General features: G+C 38.8%; 1 protein-coding gene across 1 annotated transcript in view; it reads left to right on the top strand.

Annotated features, from left to right (window-relative positions):
• The window catches only part of SLC14A2 (solute carrier family 14 member 2), a 453,812-nt gene that overhangs the window by 48,637 nt on the left and 383,421 nt on the right, over positions 1 to 21,754 (top strand). The window contains exon 2 of the mRNA XM_081801316.1: positions 13,984 to 14,109. The gene's annotated coding sequence lies outside the window, so the exon portion shown is untranslated. The remainder of the gene's footprint in view (positions 1 to 13,983; positions 14,110 to 21,754) is intronic.

Here is a 21,754-nt window from a genome sequence, read left to right as displayed (position 1 = left end):
TTTAGCCTCAGCCTGTACCTATAATTTCCATTCCTTTTTGGTGCTTGGATGTTTTTTCATAATATTTAGTGCATTTCTGTATTTATTTTAAGATAAATTTATTATATTCTATGTGCTTGGATTAGAGGGGGTTTGTATTATATATGAACTTTCCTCTATCATGAAAGTACCTTTCATTTTTCAGATAGGAAACTGAACCCCAGAAAAGCGAGACAGCTTACCCAAGCCACAACCTAAATATTGCCAAACTGTAGATCAGGAAGCACTTCTCTACCTTAAACACATTGTACATTTTCCCTTTACCTCAAGATTCTTGATGTTTATGATGGAGAAAGTAATGCCTACCTTGCCTTTTTCAATCCATTATTGTAGGAATTGATATTGCAAATAAATGTGAAAGTATTTTGAATATAAAAAGTTTAGTATCTTATTGGTGTTATTTTAAAAATTTTATTGTGATGGAGATTATAAGTTATGTCATACTTTCTTTTTTTAAAAACATTTTTATTTATTTGAGAGAGAGTGTGCACACAAGTAGGGAGGAGGGGCAGAGGGAGAAGGAGAAGCAGACTCCCCACTGAGCAGGGAGCCAGACTCAGAGCTTGATCCCAGGACCCCAGGATCATTACCTGAGCTGAAGGCAGACACTTAACTGACTGAGCCACCCAGGTATCCCATATTTACTTTTATTGCTAAGAAATTACTTCTGATTTTTCCACTGTAGAATTTGCTTTTTTCATATACCACTTCTGCTCTTAAAGTCATTTTGGTATTAAATAAAAGAAGACCTCTTGGAAAGTGATTTACTAGGGTCAACTCATGGAGAATAAAGAATAAATTTTATTTTCATACATTCAACAAACATTTGTTGAATGACAGTGTATCCATACACTTAGGTTTTGTCTAATATAGTAAATACATTATTTTTTTTAAGGAAACAACCTTTTTATTTTAGAATAATTTTAGATTTTTTAAAATTTTTTTTAAAGATTTTATTTATTTATTTGACAGAGAGAGAGACAGTGAGAGAGGGAACACAAGCAGGGGGAGAGGGAGAGGGAGAAGCAGGCTTCCCGCTGAGCAGGGAGCCCGATGCGGGGCTCGATCCCAGGACCCTGGGATCATGACTTGAGCCGAAGGCAGACACTTAATGACTGAACCACCCAGGAGCACCTAGAATAGTTTTAGATTTATAAATAAAATTGCAAAGCTATAATTCCTGTATACCCTACATCCTTTTTTCCCTATATTAACATCTTATTTTGTTATGGTACATTTATCACAATTAGTGAACCAGTATTGTTACATTATTATACTATTATTCAGATTTCCTTGGTTTTTATCTTTTTTTCTTCTAGGATCCCATACAGGATACCATATTACATTTAGTTATCATGTCTTCTTAGCCTCCTCTTCCCTGTGACAGAAAGTCAGACTTCCATTTTTGAATGACCTTGACAGTTTTGAAGGCTAATGGTCAAGTATTTTGTAGAAAGTCCCTCACTTGGGATTTGTCCAGTGTTTTTCTCATGACTAAAGTGAGGTTATGGCTTTCTGGGGGAAGACCACAGAGCTAACGTGCCATTCTTATCACTTCATATCAAGGGTACATGCTATCAAGATGACATCATTTCTATGTTTGAGGTCATGTTTGTAGGTTTATCAACTGGAAAGTTAACTCTCTTTCCCCTGTCCCTATTGTATGTAATCTCTTTGGAAGGAAGGCACTATAAGCAGCCTGCACTGAAGAGAGTGGGGAGTTATGTTCAACCTTGAGAACTGGTTACCCACTTAAGTTATTTGGAACTGTTCTGCATGGGATATTTGTCTGTTCTCCCTCCATTTATTTATTTAATCATTTACTTATGTCAGTGTGTACTTGAAGGAGTTCAGGACATGTCACTTCAAAATATATCACTTTAGCATATTGATTTTTTTTGAACTGAAAGCATTGAGAAACAGCAGATACAGAAGGATTCTCTGACTTTCCCCTTTCTACCTAAAACCAGGTCGTAAAATTTCCCATGAAAAGATGCCCTCTTGGTATCAGATCAAAAGGAATATTCTTTTCACCAGATACTGGGAATCATTTCCAAAATGTACAAACAAATCTACTAAAATAATCCTTATCTTCCATTAATTTTTCCCATGTATTTCCTAGTCACTGTCCAAAAATTTACTGCCCCTATTCTAAATGTCTGTGTCTTGTCATATCCTCACAATTTATTGCTTGCTCAAAAAACTATATAAGCTTTTGGGCCTAACAGTTTCTTTGGGTCTTTATTTTACTTCTGAAGATTCCTGTATACATGTAAAAATATTACATAAAATTTGTATCCCTCTTCTGTTAATGTGTTATGTCAGTTTAATTCTTAGACCCAGTTGCAGAACCTAAGAGAGTGGAAGGAAGTTTTTCCTCCCCTACAGTTTCATAAATTTTTATTTTACTAGTTTATTTATTTTGTTGTTCAAATCATTCCAGCTTTGGCCATTGGATGCTTTTGCCTCCTTGTGTTCCTTTGATATTCACACTGTGTGTGTGTGTGTGTGTGTGTGTGTGTCTATGTGTATTTAAACTCTTACTTTTTGGGGCTGCAGGATTTTCTAAGCTTATCTTATATATTTCCTGTCCCAGTCTTCTAATGAGCCATTTCTCCAAGGAGCCTTGGTTCCTTTTAGTAAGGAGATTATTGAATAAAAGGAAATGTTGCACTGAATCCAACATGACTAGACATTGTTTTCTTTATTTATCCCCGCTTATAAAATATTTGGTACTTGTTCTCCTGTAAGCCTCATAGGAATGCTGAGAGCAGAGTGAATGGCCTCATAAAACCATTAGATTTCTTTGAAAGGGAAGACTTTCAAAATAGGGATGTACAACTCTTGGAGAAAATTAGGAAACTCCTTCAAAAATAACAGAGAACTTTACCCTTAATTGCCAGTTGAGACCATACATCTCTTCTAAACGTGGGTCTCATACTGATTTATCAAAAGGAAATGTCTTAAATGCAAGAGCAAATTAACTTGGAAATATACTAAATTTCAAGGAGTAGAATCCCTTTTCTTTACTCAGAACCAAGGGCAATACTTCAGCAGTTATTAATAAGCTATTGTTGCTGCTTTAAACAAAGAACCTAAAATGTTTATTATTGCAGTGTATCTTTTTATGTGTGCCAAACTCCAAAGCCTAGTTTTATTTGTAAGGTTCCCCAACAGAGTGGTTGCTATAGATATAGCAAAAGCCCAAAGGGCAGCATGCTGAGCCTTTGAAAAAACAGTTCCATTTCCAAAAGCAAGGGATAGATATTAAGGCTTAAAGGGAGTTGATCCTTAGGATAAAGTCATAGCTAATGTAAGGGTTTCAGAATAAAATCTAAGATTTCAGGGAAATCTAGGGACCAATTATGTGATGTTCAAAGGAAACCATGAATATGAGTGAGCCTTAGTTTTTACCCTATGCTTAAGGCAAATATGTGCAAATCATGCTGCTTAATGTTGGGGAATAACAGACTGTTTTTGTTTCTTCTTGTGATAATGATAATGAAAGAGGAGAATGAAATGAGGATGAAACCTGGGGTTCTAGGCACCTGAGTTTGGGTGCCTAGAACCGCAGGTGCCTATAATTTCAGTTCAGAAATAACCACAAGGATGGAATTTGACTTTGGTCTGGTACTCTTTCAGAGAGAAAGGGACCAGATCCTATGTGAAGGGTTTCTCGTGACCTTTTCTCTGAATCTGCCTCTCCCGTCTGAATTTCATAGTAAAGTTTGCTCCTGTACCAACCTTCAAGACAGCCAATTATTTTCTCAAATGGAGTTTTCCATCCTAGGAAGGCCAGGTGTACGAGCCCTCCTTATCTTCCCATCAGCTCAAAGACAAAAATGTCTTATGAATATAAGATTTGTAAAAATTTAACCTCTCAGTAATGTGTAAAGAAAAAAAAAAGGAGGAAACAATGTGGCAGAGGGGAGGTCAAGCAGAACCAGAGTGGCCACAGGAAACACGATCTTCCAGTGGTTCTCGCTGGGGCCCCTGAGATGGGTTGTCTTCATGAGACGCAAATTTGCCAATGGGAAAGCAACCCAATCCTCACGTAACATTTGACCATTGAAGGAGAACGGGATGCTAATGAAAGCAATCCAAGGGAGGCACTTCAAAAGCAAATCTCCTTTATTTGCTGACTGAACCCACTTTAGTGCTCAGTTGCTGATAAAGAATAAGGAAGGACCTAGTGAACGAGGCTAGCAAACACCTGGACACACATGTCTCCTCCACGTCAGCTGCCTTTTTTACCTTGACCACCTGAGAAGGACCCCAAATTCTTATTCAGAGTTGTCTCTTTGGTGACAGTGGCTACTCTTCTCAAAACCATAATTTCAAGGCTCAGGAGGAACTGCAGGGTAAGGTATCACTCTTTCTCTAACTTTGTGCCCTCTTACTAACATTTGGAAATTCGTTTTCTACCTGTTCATGGAGGAAATTATTGGCTTCTAAGCTTCTTTTGCTTTTCCTCTCCATCCACCAAAAAATATAACATTGTGTGTGTGTATGCACATAAAATCATTTTCCTATTATTAAAAGATTTGAGGTGCTTGTTAGCCAATAATATAGATGATTTGAAAGCCTTTCGAGGATGGGATCCTACTTCAATGGCTTGGAATGATACAGCTGTTATTTCTCATAGAGCATCTCTCAATTAGTTTACTTTCATCCCCCCTCCACGCCTCCAACTCCAACCCCAATTTAGATTACAGTGTTAAAAAGATCATCGTAAAATGTAGCCTTGTACAAGGAGATGATCTAATTATTCAGCCTTGCTGTACCAGCCTAATAAATTATGCAGTTTTGCCTGCAGTATTTCACCTGAGAGAATGAGTGTGTCAAACACTATAGCACATGAATTCTCCAGCCAGCCTGTGTAGATGCTAGAGCAATGAGCATTTAGTGCCACGATCTGAAAGTTGCTTTTACAGAGCTTGAAGAGTGAATGTTAATAATTCATATTTTGGGGGGGTTAGGGTTGAGAATATGCATTACCCTGAAGGGGCTTGTATGCACATAGAATATACTATATGTGATAATTGTTGTATACTTAATAATGTTCAAATAAAGGGCATGCTGTCACCTAATTATGTGTATATTATTCCATAGTGGTAATGAAAAGCTAAAGGGAATCCCCCAAGAGTTCAAACAAGTTTATTTGAGATGGGTGAATATCAGCCTCTTGAGGCTCCTTTTAGTAGAACAAGAGGACACATTTATATCTGTGCACAGGGGAGGAAGTTCCGAAATCTCTTCCAACTATTCAGGCTCATGGAATAGTTGTTAAATGGAAACCTTCTAGTCCACCCTCACCATGGTGTGATTACAGAGCTGAAGTGTGTGGCTCCCTGTTGACTGTGAAGCCTTCTGACTGGTCTAATGGAGACTTGGGGTTTGATGACCTCGAGAACATTGTGTGGGGGTTATATAGATTCTGTGTAATGGTGGGTTGAAAGGCAATGATGATAAGCAGGTGTTCTTATTTTTGTTTTAGCAATAACACTCTTGAGAATAAAGTGGATATTGTAGATTTATTATGGCTAAAAACTCCATGCTAATTGGCCTTAGCAATAAAAGAAATATAGTTAACAAATCATTGCCTTATATTCAGGTTAACTGGCTAATGTCAAGGGAAATTTTACTGGATGTGTAAGCCATGCTTTTATATCAGCTAGCCATATTCAACCAATGAATTTTTATGAATTAGAAACAACTTCAGGGGCACCTGGGTGGCTAAGTCGGTGAAGCATCTGCCTTCGGCTCAGGTCATGATCTCAGGGTCCTGGGATTGAGTCCCACGTCAGGCTCCCTGCTCAGCGGGAAGCCTCCTTCTCCCTCTCTCACTCCCCCTGCTTGTGTTCCTTCTCTTGCTGTGTCTCTCTCTGTCAAATAAATAAATAAAATCTTAAAAAAAAAAAACAAACTTCCAATTTTTAAACCTCTTTTTGAGGTTTAAAAAAAAAAAGCCCTTTCCAGGTAAGGTACCTACTACCCAATTGATTGCCAAAAATAACCCCCTGCCTTACGTTCCATTATATAAATGTTGCATGAAGAGAGAATACCATGAGGTGAGGGGAAATGGGAAGTAGGGGGTAGTTTGCTAAGGGGAGATACTATCTTTGGTAGCAGCTCTCTCAGCTTTGTTCAGAATACCTAGACAGGAGATGTCAATTGTAGCCTTGACCATGATATGGAACTAGTTGAGAACTGGGTCTACCACTTGGTGCTGAGCATGGGAACCACGTCCCAAGATCCTTTCCTCCAGCATCCCAGCATCCCAACATCTCAGCATCCCAGTGTCCCAGCGTCCCAGCATCCCAGCATCCCAGAAGCAGTGAGGCCCTGGAGCTTCCCCCAGCAACACCAGTCATCAGGCAGCATAGATAGCCAGTGATGAGCATTACCATTCAGCTGCTGATGGATGATATCCTCAAACCATCAGGCTAAAGGTGGTTTACGTATCATGTGTACACATTGCATGAACTTTGAGCCAGTGAATGTGAAGGACAAGCTGGAATGTTCTTTTTTCAATTATCTGACAAAAGATCTTTAATGACTTCATGCAGTAAGTTCCAAATCATTTTATTATAGTCAACTCTAAATTATCTGGGATGGAAGGGGCAGAAATAGCTGGACATCAGCAGTTATTGGACAAAACTATATAGTGAGGACCACTGGGGGTTAAACACAGAAGTAAGAAAAGGGTTATTGCCTTTGTGGTGCTTATGAGCCCTTGATAGAAAAAGAGATTGAGTAGATGCAATTCAAAGACATAAGACTTGAGACTTCACTGCATGCACTGAAACTAAAATCCAATCACTAGAAAACCAATGTGGTGAGTTTAGAGATCTTTTCAGTCTTTCACATATTAAAAACATGAAGATCCTGTGGAACATGGAACATGTCAGAGAGCAAGGCCTTATAAAGTGGATTCCTGGCTGGACCCCTTCTGGAATCCATTCATTCTTTTATTTCACGGATGTAAAGTGAACATTTGACATATGTGAATCCCTGGGAGCTCAACAAAGGAATCTGTTGCAGAGCCCTTCCACTCCAGTGCAAGAAGATAGGAGCATGGAAAGAGAGGGGGCTTCCATTGGGAGTAAAGGGGAAGAAGGAAGAGCAGTTGAAGTTCAGACCACATGTTCTGATTTGGAGTTCTGCTCTAAGCAGAAGGATCTCCATTAGAGCATGAGGTGGAAAGATGACTTGGAGAGGCTGGTGGGGACAGAAAGGGCATGGAAATAGAGGAGTAAAGGGTATTGTTTTATCTGCATATATGAGATAGTGGTCATTCAGAACAGAATTGACTTTTTTTTTTTTTTAAAGATTTTGTTTATTTGAGAAAGAGCAAGTGAGAGCATGAGTGGGGAGGAAGGGCAGAGGGAGGGGGAGAAGCAGACTCCCCATTGAGGAGGGAGCCTGATGCAGGGCTCAGTCCCAGGACCCTGGAATCATGACCTAAGCGGAAGGCAGACACTTAACTGTCTGAGCCACCCAGGCACCCCCAGAATTGATCTTTATATTGAAATTTAGAAGGTAATTTTTCTAAAAGACCAGATGGGAATCCAGTCAAGTTTTGACCTTACCTCCCAAATATTCCATGTAGCTCTTGCGTAGTTCATGTTAGGCACCGGAGAACACACTTTCCTGAGAGGCTGTATGACATAAGGGCATTTGATTGGGAAAACACACACACACACACACACTTAATATGAAAAGGGGTTTTGTCTTTACTCCAAGGCTAGCCTTAATGTGCAATAAGTTGTAAACAATTTTATTACATTTCATTCCAGCTTAAAAATTCTATTATCTATGTAGGCCTTTCTTGTTTATAATTTAGTGCCTATGGCAATTTACTTATTATTTCCTAGGGAGTATTACTTTCCTTGACCTTGTATTTTTAAGGAAGGCCGAAATATACACTTTAAAGACAAATGTCATCTGAGCAGTTGAGCACCATAAACAGGTGCTGTGCAGGTGCTGGTTTGGGGAGTTGTGTGACTCGGACCTCATGAAGGGGGGTTGCACATACATTGAGCTAAGGATACCCAGAGGATGCTGAGTAGGTTCATTATCAGATCAATAATCTGCAAACTGTGAATATGCAGGAAACCAGAGTGTATTGGCTTTTCAATCCATTGTGAAAATAAGGGTCTTTACATGGACTCTGAGAGTGTTCTGGTCCAGTGAGCCAATAATTCCCATCATATCATAGAAAATGTATCACTCCTATAGGCTGCAGAATGCCTGAGGGATGCTCTTCAGTAATCAAGGGTCTTGGATAGTAGATTATGCATTAACTTTATAGTCTGCTCTGGGACCTAATTGGTAAATAACACACAGTTAGGTACATTTTACCTACATCTAACTAGAGCCTGTCTGAATGCTCTGGAGAAAATGGTGAGGCTTTCCAGTGTTTCATGTAGACTCAGGCAGGGGAGAAGTAAAATATAGTCACTTTGGTCATGTAGCATTTTCTGATGTGAGTATTTCTAGACTCTCACTGGAAGAAAGGAAGAAAAAAAGGAAGAGATGAAGGCATGGAGGAGAGAAGAGGAAGGGAGCAGAGAAAGAAGGAATGAAAGGAAGGAAGAAAGGAAAAGAAACCTGAGAGGGTGTGTGTGTAGTTGAAAGTCCAAGCTTGGATTCAGCATATTTCATTGGGTTACTAATAGCAAAAGTCTTCAAACAGTAAAGAGAAGAATTTTTGTTAAGAAATTAACTCAGCTAAATGTAAATATGAACAGAGTTGGAACTAGAGCATGGAGCAGTCACACAGACATAAAAGAATCCCATGTTTCATAATAGAAATTATCTGGGGCATTTGGAAATACCTGTAGTATTGACTAAAACAGACAAACAAATAAACCTGGAGATGCCCAGAATGTTTCCTTAACAGTAACTAACATTTGCAGAGCCCCTTATAATTTACAAGGCATTTTACAGCAATTACCGCAGCTAATTCCCACAATAACCCTGTGAGTTTAAATATTAGACTTCCTTTTTTACAGCCGAGGTAAGTGCTGCCCAGGGAGGTTAAGTCACTTTTTCCAAGGTCACTCAGGAGTCGTCCATAAAGCCAGAACCCAAAGCCAGATCTTTTGACTATTGATTGTCCTTCTATCTCAACCTCTCTGCCTTCATATTCATTGATCCCTCTGCAAATAGTTACTTTATAAAGTAGAGATGGAACCGCTTGCTGTATGTCCTTGACACAGTCCCATGGGCACCTATTCTTAAAACCAACACAAAAACTGGGGCTCGAAGGTCTAGAATAATTTTTTTTAAAAAGACAGAACTAAAATGTATGTTGCTTTTTTCCCTCAAAATTGCAATTCTTTTAGGTATTTCTAACTTCTTTAATAGTAAAGCTTTGTCACCACAGTTAAGCTTAAAAATAACACCACGTGAGTCGCTGAGTGTCAGGTCATCAAATGTGACCCTGCTTGCGGACATTAATTTTTGAGAGTCATAGATGGGTAGTGAAGGCAGTGCAGGTGGACAGCCAGAGTTGTTCCAGCATCCTTGGTGTAAGACACGGGGCTGGGTCCTGTGAGGGGAGCAGTGCTGAGCAGGTAACCACCTCTGCTCTCAGAGGAACCTGCAATTTATGGACAGACATACCTACACATGTGGGCAGAGGGGAGAACACAAACGTGGGGGAAGTGTGAAAGCTTGTGCCCTGTGTAGGGATCAGAGAGTGAGTCAGTTGATTTAAACCAAAGGGCTCATCTTGGAAAGCAGTGCAGAGAGATTGAAATGCCAGACTGAGAAGTCAGGTTTTATACTGAGCATAGTGGAGGGTCACAGATAGAGGGGTGAGGAAGGCATAGCAAAAGTGTATTTAGGGAAGGCAGATCTAGTAGGAACATAGAGGATCCGTCAGACAGGAAAAGTTAGGGACTGGAAAGACCTGCTACAAAGATATGGTGGTATTCTGAGGAAAGATAGTATGCACATAGAAATACCAATAAAAAGCAATTATTGTAATTATTATTTGTACTGTGATTCCCAATAAGAAGCCTTTCCAGAACTTTTCTGAATTGCTTTGAGATGTTATTCCTTAAAATGGGCTTTGAGAAATACTAGTGCCTCTGGATATTAACGAGTGTTTTTTTAAAAAAAAAAAAACCTCAAAATGTATAGATTTATGAGAGACTTTCATGTGCATAATGTACATTTTACATTCTGAAAAGATGATAGAGTATGCCGCATTTCCCAGACACATTTGACTAATTAGGACCCTCTTTATTTCCCCAGCAAGCCATCTTCCAATATTTGTGGCCTTGATTCAAAGATTATTTTTGAATGGGAGGTGAAAAACCTAGATTCTCATTCACTTGTAGACTAATTGTGTGACCTTGGCCATCTGTGGGCCTCAATTTCCTCACTCATCTTGCTATCCTAGTTTGGGTTTAGGAAGATAAAAGGGGACCGCACGGTAAGAGTTGAAGCAGTCATTCCTTAAACAAGGACTGTAGTTGATGGGCATGTCCTCCTGTTGTGGCAATAACTAATTAGTGGCCACCATGTCCCGTGCTCCTGATCCAATTTGCTATAGTCCTCTAATAGGTCAGAAAATTATCTGCTGGAGACAAGGTTAAGCTTTGGGTTTCTCCCTTAATTTAAAAAATTTATGTATCTCACATGATTATATAAGTATGAATGTGTCAGAATGGTATGACTCCCAGGGGAGTCAGATGTCTTCCCTCTCATCACTGCATGTCTCACCTCCTCAAGTATCCATGGGGGTAACATCTGACTCTTGGCCAATTCATGGTTTCTTAAGCCCAAGGAAGGATGCTATGCTTTTATGCTAAGATCTAGAATCAGCAAAAGAGAAACATCCAGGAGAAAATGAATATTTCAGACCCCCAGATCAAAGTTAATGTCACTGTCCACATATGACATCTCAACCTGTGTACAGATAAAAATAACTTTATTGAAAGAAGTAACAATCCAAGGGCAATAACTCCTTTGAAGAAAGCAAAGGGGAGTATTATGGTATTCCTACTGTGTGTGAGTCACTGAAGCAGGCATCTGTATGCATACCATGGTAGACCACGGATGGCTTTGCTTTCAGCATGTCCTTGGTTTGACTTTTAGCTCTGCCAACTAGTGTCTGTGTGACTAGTCAAATTATTTAAATTCCCAGAGCCTCCTATTTCTCATCTATAGTAGGATACCTACTTTGTGGGATTACATTGAGTATAAATGATAGAAAGTGTGAAAAACAGTGCTCTGCATATAGTAATGCTCAATAAATGTTAGCCTTTATTTATTTATTTTTAAAGATTTTATTTATTTATTTGAGAGAGAGAATGAGAGAGAGAGCATGAGAGGGGGAGGGTCAGAGGGAGAAGCAGAGTCCCTGCTGAGCAGGGAGCCCGATGCGGGACTCGATCCTGGGACTCCAGGATCATGACCTGAGCTGAAGGCAATCGCTTAACCAACTGAGCCACCCAGGCACCCAAATGTTAGCCTTTATTATTGCTATTAATGTATTACCAACTCAGTTCCCAACATTCCCCAACACAAAGGAAAGACACAAAGACTGAGGCCTGATATGACAAAAATCTACTTAGGAAAATTACCAAATGGAATTTTACTTTTGAAAGTAACTGAGAATATTTTCCTTTTTTCCCCTCTGCCTGGGTCGTGATTTCTCCTTTCAGATACTATTAATTAGAGATCAGAAACACCAGAGAAATCATCTATTTCATTTTTTCTCTAGAAGGAGCTTCTGCATCTTCCATCTGGTTTCAGAGCACCAAGGTTAACCTTTACCACACTGCCAAATAGTCCATTTGTAAATAACACAACCAAAATATTTTCCATGTGCCCAGAGTACAAGTTGACAACATGCTTCTTGCCTTTCTCCTCCTTTTCAAGCCCACAATCTCAACCAGGAGCTCAGTTCTCATGACATTCTTCTTTAGCCTACAGAAAAGGTAACCAATCTTAGGCAAAAAAAGGAAAATTGTGCAAAGCCTAAAATGAAGAACAGAATAATTTCCAGGGTGCAGGACATATATTTATCATTCCATGTTGTTTCAGATGGTATTTTTGTACCTTTGGAAGAAGTTCTGACACTAAAAAAACAAGAACTAGAAATTGTCACTTTGATCCTTTATCTCTGGCTGTAATTCCACCTTCTTCCTCTTCTCCTTGTCCTCCTCTTTCTTCTTAACTTTTCTCTCCTCCTCAGTCTCCTTCCCTTCCTTCAGCTCCCCCTCCTCTGCTTCCTCTTCTTTCTTCTTCTTACAGTCCTCATAACCACCATTGTTGAATTTTATTCATTGTTGACTTTTTACTCACTGTTTGCCTAACACTGTGCTAAATGCTCAGTATGCACTACATTCTTTAATCTGTCTCACAGAAACATAATTTATAGAACAACACGCTTTCTGGACAAGAAAAAAAAAAAAAAAAGATTGAAAGTCTTGTGCCCAAAGGCTACAAGTCTTCAATGACAATGGACCATAGTGGAGTGGGTTGAGTTAAGGTGTGCTCTAACCACCTCAGTGGAAATGGCTTTTCTACAACATAAAGAGGCAGTGTTGATGGAATTCATATTGTCACCTCAATGCTAATGTATTTTGTGGCAAATAGTGAATGTATTCCATTATGTATGCATGTGGATTTGATATATCCTCTTTAAAATAAGCTTGATATTCTTTTAAGTGACTCATTTTAATTGGTTCACATATTGGAATTCATGCTTATGTATTTTCCTATGATGGGGTTCTTCAGTAATTATCTTGGGGTAAAAAGGGGGAAAGTGGAATGTGGTATTTATTTAACTTTATATATATATTTGTAATCCAACATAGATCAAACTTTTGTATATATATTATTGTAATTTTGTGTAATGCACATGTCTGTATTGTTTATGCAAACATACCACAAGCCATATTCCCTGGAGTTAATTTGCACATTGCAAGAACCTATTGCAAGTCTATGTGATGTGAAGCATGACTGTATTATGGTTTTGAAGACTGCGTTAAAGTTTTGACGCTAAGCAGACGTGGATTTTAATCCAGGCCCTGCAGTTTTTCAGCTGTGTAACCTTGAGCAAGTTCCTTAATCTGTATGAAGTTCGTGAACTTTCCTCTTTGGTAAACATGGAGGTAATAATAGCCACTTTTTACAGCTATTGTCACATTTATTTTTTTTTTTAAGATTTTACTTATTTATTTGACAGAGAGAGACAATGAGAGAGGGAACACAAGCAGGGGGAGTGGGAGAGGGAGAAGCAGGCTTCCCGCAGAGCAGGGAGCCCGATGCGGGGCTCGATCCCAGGACCCAGGGATCATGACCTGAGCCGAAAGCAGATGCCCAACCGACTGAGCCACCCAGGCACCCTGTATTATCACATTTAAATGAGAAAGTACATTGAAGGGCCTGGCACACGGTAGATGTTCAACAGAAGATAGTCCTCTTTCTCCAACATGTTTTCCATTTATTGTAATAATACCCCCCCAGTCTGTATCTATACTCATATCAATCCTTATCTATATAACCTAATATTTTTCTGTGTCTATAGGTGTTCATACACACATATTCATATCCATGTATGGAATCATACTCGTAAGAACTCATACAAGTGCCATCCCAGGTATACCTTCAATATAAGATCAGACCTAAGGAGGTATGAAATACCAACATATACTCACTTTAATCCATATGGCACTCCATATAGGGCCTTGCCTACAGTTTGTGAAAACTGTTCCTATCCCTCTGCTCTGCCTTGGTAGCACTACCCATGGGTGCCACAAATGTATCCTAGCGCCATCTAGTGGGGAAATCCCACTTTCTGCCCCACAGTGCCTCCTTGTGCTGGCTGCAGCCATTGCTCCAACTCACCATTTTGCACACTACCTCCATCACCCTAAAAAACCAACCATTCTAAATGAGCTCCTCTGTATTTCTATTTAGGCTCTTTCCAGTCTTCTTCCTGGGTGTTTCTGGACATGAGTACATCCTATTGAAATAGTTCCACCTCCATCTACAAAGAAAAGACTTGGAGCACCTCTGTCCACTGTCAATAGGACTTGAATGACTGTGAGTACATGAATCATTTCTAAGGCCATGTCTTCAGGATCTAGAAGGAAAACTCTGTATCTTATAATGAAAGCTTCCTGCATTCACTAAATATAGGAATATGTTATACATGTGTAATTATTTCTTTATTTCAATAAGAACTTTGGCTCACAAAAAGATACCACAGGCCAATTATTTCAAAGAGATGAAATGGTTTTGGTCTTCCTTTGGCTGTGAAGGAAGCCAAGTTGGCTATAGAAATTGTCACTGCTACACATTGATTAACCCATGGAATTCAGTCCTCATTGCCTTTAGCTAGTGTATTTAATGCACAAAATGATTAATAATAGTGAAGAAAAAACAGGCCATTTTTAGAGCTGTGTTTATATATACAATTAATTTTGCAAGTTCTTTAACCCATTCAGAATTTTAAAGGTGACTAAGAAACATGGTAGTGGATGAGGTGAGGAGTAGTAAATTCATTCATTCAAATCTTGTTGGTTGGTTGATTAAGCCAAAGAATTAGTACATGCTATTAAAAATCAGTCAAATCATTATCAATGTTCCATTGAAGTGATCATTTAAAATTAATTAGCCTTGTTCCAGTTATCCATATAGCAACAAAGCATATGCACTCTGTGGGTAGAACATCAATTTGTGGCCCCCACTTGCTTTTCCCTTTCTCCCACCTTGCTCCAGATCTCTGCCCAGAGACCAGGGACATTTGGGTTGGTCTGATTAATCTTTTCACTGCTGCATCAGTTAGACCAATGTTGGCACTGAGTATGTTACATATATATTCAATAACAATGGTAGAGAGCCTTCTGCCTAAGAGTCCCCCACCATCAGGATAAAAGAAAGGGTATAAGTAGAAAAAGAAGAAACAAAGAGTGACAGAGAAAGGCAAGATGAGGTTCATTGCTGCAACAGATTTGGCCCAAACTTTCTGCTCCTAATAAGCCAAATCTTGTAGAAGAAGACAAGAGGTAAGTGGATTGATTTACTCTCCTTGTGTATGTAAATTAGGGTTGTATGAATTTACTCAACCTGACTTCTATTGTAAGAACATAACTCATTTGAAGGGTTGGGTTTGTTTTGGCAAAGGTTGAATGCCCAAGTTTGCTTTCCTGCTCCTTTTGTTTTAGGGGCAAGTGACACTCATTCGAAGTATCTTGTGAGAAATCAGCACCTCAGTCCCTGGGCTAGGGAGATAGAGAAGGGAGGAAATGAAAATGCCATGCTTTTATTATGCTCCAAGTTACTTATTTACAAAGTTCTTCATCAAGGGAATCTGTTTCTCTGTGTATGGCCTCTCAGTTCTGCTGCCTTTGTTGTAATGTTACATTTTGTATCTAATATTTCTTGCTACTATTTAGAAATCATTGTGACTACATCGGTCTTTATCAATAATTTTATGTAGCACAATCCATCACCATGTTGGATGTTGGGCCAGGGAGAAGGGCATTACTTTGTCTTTCACTTGGAGCTCAGACAGCTCTCTCCTATTGATTTCTTGGCTTGTTCGTTAGATGATGATTTGCACTTTTCCTGTATTGTGTTTATCCAGATTATGTTGCAGATGCATCTACAACACATCATCATTAACAACAAACATTTATTGAACTCTTATGGTCTGTGGATCAGGCTCCAGGCTAGGTACTAGGGATAATAAGAGGAATTTAATGCAATCCCTACGCTGGAGGATTTTATTCTCTATTGGACCATGTTTGTTTAAGGGGAAAAAAAAAGATACCTAACAGCTTATGCCCAGTGACTGCCAGAAGCAATAAATGCTCTTTAAGTTCAGAGAAGGGAGTGGTTGGTGATGGCTGAACTGGTCAGGGAAGGCTTTATGAATGAGATGAAATTTGAGTGGTTTTTTAAAGGATGAGAAGGATATGTTTTATGGGATACTGAATATAGTGAGTTACTGAATACCACTGTGCCAGGTTAAAAAAAAAAGTAATGCCTATATCTTTAAACTACAATTGCCTCTTTAATTATTTATGAGCTTTAGACAGAATCAATATTCACCTGCTTTCCACACTGCTTTTTGCAGAGTTCTGTTGTTAATAGCTTTGCACACCTCATCATGCACACCAAGGAAAAGCCAGCCAGTCTGTTAACTTTCTCATTAAGACTTCCCTGGCCTGGTTGCCAACTTTTAAGATTGTCTTTGCTTTGTCTAAAGTTTGCCCTAGTTTCTCTCCTACTGAAAGCTCCAATTAGAAGAATGTATATTCAGTGACTTCTTAAAGCCAAGTGAATTTTAAGGTAAGAGAATAAGAAAGTAAAAAAAAAAAAAAAACACTTCTCAAGAGTCTTGCTTCACCGAATCTTCAGGAGGATGCAAGTCTGACCCCAGAGAGGATATTAGTTCCCCAAGGGAAATAATCCATTTATGAGAAGTTTCAGGGTTTTTTCTCTTTAAGAGAGAGAGATGTTCAAATATTTTTGAGGATTGAAAACTTTGCTTATTACTTTTGTGGAACTTACTGGTCCAGATAGATATTTACCTCAGCTTATTGACAGAAACCTTGGCAGGAAGACTGTCTGTGGCCAGCAGTATTAATATTCCAAGGACTAAACCCTGTGACTTTCCGAATGCCAGTTCTTTTTCCAGAACTCTCTCTCACTGTGATTTCTCTTACATTATTATTTTTTTTTTAAATCTCTCTGTTTTGTAATTTATCTTGACTGGTGAAATGAGGGGCGGGGAAGAATGAAATCCATGTTGTTTTCCTTTCATTTCTTCATAAGTACATTTTAGGGGCACCTATTGGGTATATAGCATAAAGCATTCCACAGATCTCCAGGACACAGTAGTCTACTTGTTGTGTTAAACATGTGAAAAGGGATTATCATTTACATATTCTAAGTTAAATGGGTCAAAAAATAAAAGAATACATTTCCTTTCTGTACCTGTTCTCAGTCCTACCCATCGTGGCAGGGTGGATTTAAATTTTCCCATTAAAGGTGATTCAATCTTTTTCATTTAAAATATTTTCTTAGGTGTAATTGGGTCTAATTGTGAACTATAGTTCAATAGTGAATTTGAACTATAAATGCTCCATCAGGGATATTTCCCCTTTCACAAGAAGCATCTCTATGTCCCTTCCCCAAGATGGAGGGATCGCGCAGGGAAAGCTGACACACCCTTTGGGGTGAGGAGGACTTTCCTACACACTGTCCTCCCTACAGTCCACCAGGGTGAGATTGGTCTGCTCTGGTCCCTGAACACTTTGTGCTGGTAGCTTCCCACATGGAGAATCTCACCTGCTTTTTTGTGGGTATTGTGCTGTTGCTCACACCATCAAAATAGACAGTCACCAAATATATCCATGTTGGAGCGGTCCCTGAATTTTTTTTTTAAGATTGTATTTATTTATTCATGAGAGAGAGAGGCAGAGGCAGAGGGAGAAGCAGGTTCCCTGCGGAACAGAGAGCCCGATGTGGGATTCGATCCCAGGACCCTGGGATCATGACCTGAGCCGAAGGCAGACACTTAACCTACTGAGCCACCCAGGTGCCCATGAATTTTTTATCTTTCTCATCTAATCCAGTGTTACAGGGTCTTAGTAAGTCTGTGTCTGCTCCTGCCCCTAGAGTGGCATATGGAAACTCAAATTTTGCCTATGAAATGTGAAATCAGAGCTTTCTTTCTCAAAGTCTAAGCCATCTTGGGTGCGGAGGGGCAGAATAGCAGCCTGAGTGTTCTAGAAGGCCTCGGTCTGTAGAGTCTGCTGTTTCAGCGAACTAACTTCCCACCTTTGGTCAAGACCCAAGAAAGTCCAGGCCTTTGAGTCTCAGAAAACCTGATGATATTCTTATGCTGGGATAAACAAAAGTATCTTCTTTCTTGCCTGAATGCTTTCTCCTCATCTTACCTGGTAGAAACTTCCCTGTTGTCTTCATTCTCTGAACTGTGAGTTAGGGTAAAATTCTACCATGGAGTTTGCCAGGCTTGGCTTCTGATCTGAAAAGGGGAACTTCTGATATTTAGAAAATCCTTTCTCTCCTAACCGTACCTGGCTTTTAAAACTTTCTTACATTATGGACTCAAAACACCATTTTCCTCTGTTCCCTTTCATTCCTATTTTAGCAATTTTAATCATCCCCAAAGCAATGGATGCCTCTAACCAAACAGGGGAGAACACATGAAAATGCATAAAAATGTATATCAGCCATGTTGCAATGTCTACCTAAAACCATTGAGAGAAAAGGGCAAGGCTCTGAATGGTTACTTGAGTGTGATCACAGCAAGAGTTCAAAAGTTGGACCACAGTGGGTTAAAACAATGACCAGTGGCTTCTCAGAGGCCGTGGATCTGGATCTAAATCTCAATGCTGGGAGAATGAGGATAGGTGTGAAGAACAGGAAATGGATCCCCAACCAAACTTGCCGTGTCCTTTCCTGGTACTCCCAGAGTTCTCTTAGCACAGTGTTAACTCCCGGTTACTCATGGGTGAGTCTTACTCTGAGATTATAAATTACCTGAGAACGAGGATAAAACTTTTTTGTGTTTGTATCTATAATATTACTTAGCCCTGTGCGTATATGTATATATGCATATATACGTATGTATGTATATGTATATATTAGGCCCCCATATATATTTAAATTTAATATATTAAGAACCGAGGACTTTTAAATTATTTTTTCCTTAGTTTCCGCTTTCAAAATTGCTGTGTTGCTTTACTCCCTATATTAAAGAAAAATGTTTTTTAAAAAATATGAACAGAGATTTACTTTAAATATTCTTCAAATACCAATTACTCAGATTCTCCTTTCTCTTCTTAATGTCCTACCCTTCTTATTTATGGGATTTCCATATGTTGGCCACCTCGAACTGTTACTTTTTTATTGTAAAATATACATAACATGAAATTTATCATTTTCACCATTTTTAAGTGTGCAGTTAAGTGGCTTTAAGTACATTCACATTGTTGTGCCACCATCACCTCATCTGTCTCCAGAACTGTTTCGTCTTCCCAGACTGAAACTCTATACTTATTAGACAATAACTTCCCATTCCCTCCCTCCCAAAGCCCCTAGCAACGCCACTCTACTTTATATCTCTATAGATTTGCCTATTCTAAGTATATCAGATAAGTAGAATCATACAATATTTGTCCTTTTGTGTCTGGCTTATTTGATTTTTGCAGCCTGTGTTCCAGGCTCATCCATGTTGTAGGGCATATCAGAATTTACTTCTTTTTTTAAGGCTGAGTACTATTCCATTGGATGGATAGACCACATTTTGTGTGCCCATCACCTCAAGTTTGTGACAAAGATACAGCTCATTACCTTCCGATGAGTGTTCCTTGGTGACTTGATTCTCTCTCTATAATGAAGCATTTGATTATTTGATTCAAGGGTTTAAATACAGACTTTTTTAAAAAGAATATGCCATGTGGTAACACCAAAATTAGCACTTGCTCTAAAGGAATTAGTAGTAGTTTTAAAGTCAAGTAAAATAGTAGCTTGAATTTTTAAAAGAAAAGAAAAATGTTTTTGTGTTAGGCCTTCAAGGTTTCTTTCTTCTGTAAGTCACTTGCAATGAGTAGAGACATCATACTGATATTCTGTAGACTGCTAATCCTAAAAGATTTTTTGCACAAAATGGGTATGGGAGGTTAAATAAATTTGTGAGCATCAGGGTATGCAAGTATTTTAAAATCTCTGAGGAAACTTGACACTTAAAAAACAAAACAAAACGAACAAAAACAAAAAACCCTCTATTCTATCTAGCATTTTACAAGCATATCTGAACTCAGAATCAGTTTTTAGTTGTTATTTTTGTAATACTTAAAAATACTCTGGATTAAAATAAGGTAAAATCTTTAAGAAGATAAGACTGAGAACATCCAAAATTCTTTCAGAGCCCTGAGCTGAGTGGATTGTGACACACGGACAACTAAATTCTCCTCTGTTTTCCCATAATTAGGACAAAGGCACTTAGATTCATAGTCAGAGAATTCATTTATTTATTTTAAAAATCCGTTAGCTCAATTCAAGAATGTATCTTGTGTCCACATAAAGAATATTGAAAGATAGATGTGGTAAATAATTTTAATATTTTTTGTCTGCATTTTTGTGGAAGATCTAGCAATGCTGTTTAAATAAAATTATTTATTTAAATAAATAAATATCTAAAATTTTATTTAAATAAAAGGCTGTTTAAAATCACATTTTTTTTTGTATAGCCTTTTGATAAGTGCAACAAAAAATACATAAAGGCAGTTATTTGTTACAAGCATGTTCACCACAAAGAACTGAGATTTAGCTGTGGTTTTCACAAGTGGTACAGTCTAGTGAGGACAAGAGGAGGTTAAAGGTGGAAGGAGATTATCAAAGCCATGGATGAACTATTAAGGGAGCTACGTGAGACTCATGGGGAAAGATGCATTTGAAAGAGCAAAGAGAACTTAAAAAAAATTCCATTTTCTGTTTTCACACCTCTGAAAACCTCAAATACCAGTTACTAAAGACTTTTTGTAGCTTAATAAATTTCTCATTGTTTATTTCTAACATCTGTTTGCTGAATTTTCCTGAGTAAACACCTTTAGTTTACTCGTAAACAAGCAAGGGGTTTATTGACGTATGGGGAGGCAGGAAAATGCATTCAGAAACTTTATTTTTGGAGAAAGAGCATCCCTGCAATGGAATGGAGCGAGCAGGCAGCAAGCAGTACATGAGGACTGTAGCAGGGAAAACAACCAACAAACACCATCAAGTGTAAATAGACCATAAAGCTTTTGAAGGTTTAAGAAGTAGTCCCCAAGGCTGACGCTTGTAGAGGGTTAAGACATTGAATGTAAGCTCAATGATAGATGTTCTGTAGGAACCTAAGCTACTGTGGTCAGGCTACTCTGTTTTCTGACGACTAGTAGGCATGCAGTAGATATTTGGTGAATGAATGGTGGCCTAACATAGAATTCAGATATTATTAGATGAAATAAAAGAGTGCTATTGATTTTGACCAGGTAAAGTTATTCTTAATAGAGCTAAGAAAAGCCCCTTCCTGGGAGTAAGCGAGTAGCTGATTTAGAAGTTGGAAAAATGCCCCAGGAAAAGAAAAAGTGTGATCCAATCATGTTTAAAGCAAGCCACCTGATCTTAGTTGAGTGGCCACCTTCACTGGAGGTACTGGGGTTAGGGATTCAGCATATGAATTTGGGAGGGGGCACATCAGCCCTATAATACAGTTATTTGATCAAACCATCTAACTGGCAGGGTGAGAGCTGCACTGGGAACATAAGGTATCAAACATGGCCAAGATTCTCTTCTTCTAAATCTTGTCTTCGCTCTTATTTCTCAGTCTGCTTCATCATTCCAGAATGACTTCTCCAGTAAGAAAGAACCATGGCTTCCAGCCCCTCTGACCTCTAATCTTTAGTGTATTATTTGAGAGGAAAGTGAGTGCCTTCCTAGCAGCTTAAGCTTGAAACATCCTGGAGAGAGCCTCTGCTTGGCTTATTTTGCATCAAGTAGTCTTCTGTGAACCAATCAGTGTGGCCACAACAGTGAGCCATTTTGATTGGTCCAGGTTGATCTGGTGCCCACTGCCTGGTCAGTCACTGCAGCCAGGGAGGCAGGGTCTTATCAAGAGGCAGCCCACATCTGGAACATATTTTAGGAATGAACAGGATGGGAGAAGAAGTTC

Source organism: Leptonychotes weddellii, chromosome 13, assembly GCF_054177405.1.
Source record: "Leptonychotes weddellii isolate Sample4059 chromosome 13, ASM5417740v2, whole genome shotgun sequence".
Taxonomy (NCBI): Eukaryota; Metazoa; Chordata; class Mammalia; order Carnivora; family Phocidae; genus Leptonychotes; species Leptonychotes weddellii.
This window is presented reverse-complemented; position numbering and strand designations above follow the sequence as displayed.